At 38.9% G+C, this 3,305-nt stretch overlaps 1 long non-coding RNA gene across 1 annotated transcript; it reads left to right on the plus strand.

The window, feature by feature from the left end:
- Positions 1-924: 924 nt before the first annotated feature.
- Positions 925-2,747, plus strand: LOC126061342 (uncharacterized). Its single transcript, XR_007513770.1, has 3 exons — positions 925-1,163; positions 1,492-1,741; positions 2,061-2,747. It is a non-coding gene; the product is annotated as an uncharacterized LOC126061342 (long non-coding RNA).
- The last annotated feature ends 558 nt before the right edge of the window (positions 2,748-3,305 follow it).

Below are 3,305 nucleotides of genomic sequence, written 5' to 3' on the forward strand. Positions count from 1 at the left end.
TACCACCTTAAACCTTAGACCTGGTCTGTGCCTTGGAATCTGCAGCCAGTGGAGTCACTGGGTAACTCAGGCCTAGATACAAGCATGTTTATGTTCACAACAGACAAAAGAGGGAAACATCCCACAGGTCCATAAATGGATAGATAAATTATGGTATGTATACACAATGAAATATTATTCACCATAAAAAGGAATGAAGCCTGATACATGTCAACACATGGATTAACCTCAAAAACATGCTAAGCGAAAGAAGCCAGACACACAAAGTCACATATAAAGTGCATTTATACGAAAGACCCTGAAGAGTAAGTCCATAAAGACAGAGCACAGATTGCCAAGTTGCCAAGAGATGGGAGAGCGAAAAATGGGGGGAAACTGTATCCTGGGTCCATGTGTCTCTTTGGGATGATGAAAATGTTCTGGACCTAAATGAAGGTGGTGGTTGCACAGCATTGTAAATGTAGTAAATGCCACTGAATTGTTCACTTTAAAATGGTTAGGTTTATGATATGTGGACTTCAATTACATACATACATCACAAAGAAGTCTTTTGAATAAAATTATAATAGAAAAAAAAATCTCATTTTTGTGATGAAAACAAAAAGAATATAGCTTTATTTACAAAAAAAATTTGCAATACTGCTCTTAGAAATCATTTTTCATTGCTGTAAATATATTTTACCAGAAGAAACAATGACATATCAATTTTCCTTATTTGTGAAGAACCTGAAGTTTCTATTTCCTGAGTAGCACAGATAAGAATTGTTTGGTTGGAAAGAATTACTCTCATATTTTAAATTGTTGAAGCACAGAAGATAGACAAATGAAGGTAACTTGATATCTAGTAACATATTTTTTAAAACCTTTTGGTCTTCTTAGGTGCCTTTGATTTGGTTCTCACTCAGCAACCCTGTGTACAACAGAATGAGACACTGCCCGGTCCTGTGCCATCTTCGTAATTATTGCTATGCTCGAGCCCATCTTGTAGCCATTGTTTCAATCCATCTCATTGAGTGTCTTCTTCTCTTTTGCCAGCTCTCTGCCAAGCACAACGTCCTTCTCCAGGGACTGGTCCCTCCTGATAACACGTCCAATGTATGTGAGAGGAAGTCTCTGCATCCTCGCTTCTAAGGAGCATTCTGACTATACTTCTTCCAAGACAGGTTTGTTCATTCTTCTGGCAATCTATGGTATATTCAATATTCTTCACCAGCACCATAATTCAAATATATCCATTCTTCTTCTGTCTTTCTTATTCATTGTCCAGCTTTCTCATGTGTAGGAGGCGAAGGAAAATACCATGGCTTGGGTCAGGTGCACTTTGCCTTTAACACTTTAAAGAGGTCTTTTGCAGCTGATTTGCTCTTATACTAAGTTCTTTATCTTGCCTCTCAGTTTAAGCAGATAATGTATACTTTATTAGATACTAAATGCTTCTTTGTACACAGGGTATTTTGGAAAGTCAATAACATTTTTTTTTTTTCCTCACAGATAATTTACCTTCTACTGGCAATATTATCTAGCCCTCAGAGATTTGGGAGGTGGGAAAGGTACAAGATGAAACCCTAAAACTTAGGGTCCACTGGGAGAACAACAACAGCTATAGTTGCCAACGAGTAATATTAAAGGGAATTACAAGAAAACACTATGTCCAGAGTTGCTACCAGCATCCAGATAGCCTCAGGTGATTCAAGGCAGATGTGTTGCTGAAGAAAATGTGTCCCATTTCTGTATGAACCAGGTAATGAAGTGAATGCTTAGTATTTCTTATAAAAAACCTAAGTTCCTTCTGTACTGGCTTCTGTATAAGCTGAAGCCCAGTATTTGAAACTGAGTGTTATTCTTTCTAATTCAAAAAACACATTTCAATTAAGCAACATAACACTTTGGAATTCAAAATAAACCTACCTGGTCTCAAGGTAGAAGGCTTTTGGAAACCATCTTTGCTGTTATGTGGCCTATAGAAAGTATAACCAATTTCCCCCCAGTTGGCCAGCATGGTCTCAGTCTAAGCCTGTTTGTGCAATAAAATTATTAATTCTACCCTTTTTAACTTTCAGGGAAACTCTGGTGGCTAGTGGTTAAATGCTACGGCTGCTAATCAAAAGGTCACCAGTTCAAATCCACAAGGCGCTCCTTGGAAACTCTATGTATGGGGAAGTTCTACTCTGTCCTACAGGGTCTCTATGAGTTGGAATCTACGCCACGGCAACAGGTTTTTTTTTTTTTTTTTTAACTCTCAGCATCTGTTTGGTTTGGATAATAAATTACATAGTCGACCTACTTACAGAAGGTGGGTGGGTCTGCTATGTAGGTGGACTTCTTTCCTCTCTGAGAGAGGAAGAAGAATAGAAGGGCCTCAGCATATCCTTCTAAAGCAATGGTTCTCAATCTAGGGTAACCTCCGCTGCCCCCCCAGGGACAATTGGAAATACCTAGAGAAATTTTTTTTTGTTGTCACAACTAGTGGGTAAGGGTGCTGCTCATATCTAGTCAGTAGAAGCTGAGAATACCTCTAAACATCCTACCATGATCAAGATAGCCCCGCACAACAAGGAATTTTCCAGCCCATATTGTCAACAGTGCTGAGGTTGAGAATTCCGTTTTCATTGGATGGTTTTAACACTAACTTCAGCAGCCCCTCTCTGACACCAGGACTTAGACCTCACAGGAGTTTCTTCACCATGGAAATTGTTCTCTTCCTACCCTATCAAATCATAAGTGGTGACCTCTTTACAAATAAACTTTCTTTATATCTAGCCATCAGCCATATTTCAGAAAATTTTAATACTACTAAATCATAATATGGTTAACTAGCAAGGAGGCCTATAATCATTGTTTTCTCAGCACAGATCCATAGATAGATTCATAGATAGATTTAGAAAGCGTATAGACATCTGAGCACACTGACAACAGGGTTTCCTAGAAGAGACATGTTTTCACATTCCACACAGCAAGTTTTCTTTCTGAAAAGGTGGGCAGCATCTCCATCCTAGAATCCTTAAATTTAGCTTCTCAGCCTCAGCAATACTGATATCTTGGGCTGGATACTTGCTGGGGAAGGGAGAGAGAGATTCTGTGTATATTGTAGGATGTTGAACAGCATCCCTAGTCACTACCCCCTAAATGACAATAGCACCCTCTGCGTTGTGAAAACCAAAAATATCTCCAGACACTGCAAAATTTTCTCAGGAGGTGGAGAGGGGAGGGCAAAATCATCCCTGGTTGAGAACCAATGCTTTAAATCAAATCCAAAGCAAATATGACAGATTTGCAGTTTGAATGTCCCTTTATATTTCCCATGG

Source organism: Elephas maximus, chromosome 18, assembly GCF_024166365.1.
Source record: "Elephas maximus indicus isolate mEleMax1 chromosome 18, mEleMax1 primary haplotype, whole genome shotgun sequence".
NCBI classification, from domain to species: domain Eukaryota; kingdom Metazoa; phylum Chordata; class Mammalia; order Proboscidea; family Elephantidae; genus Elephas; species Elephas maximus.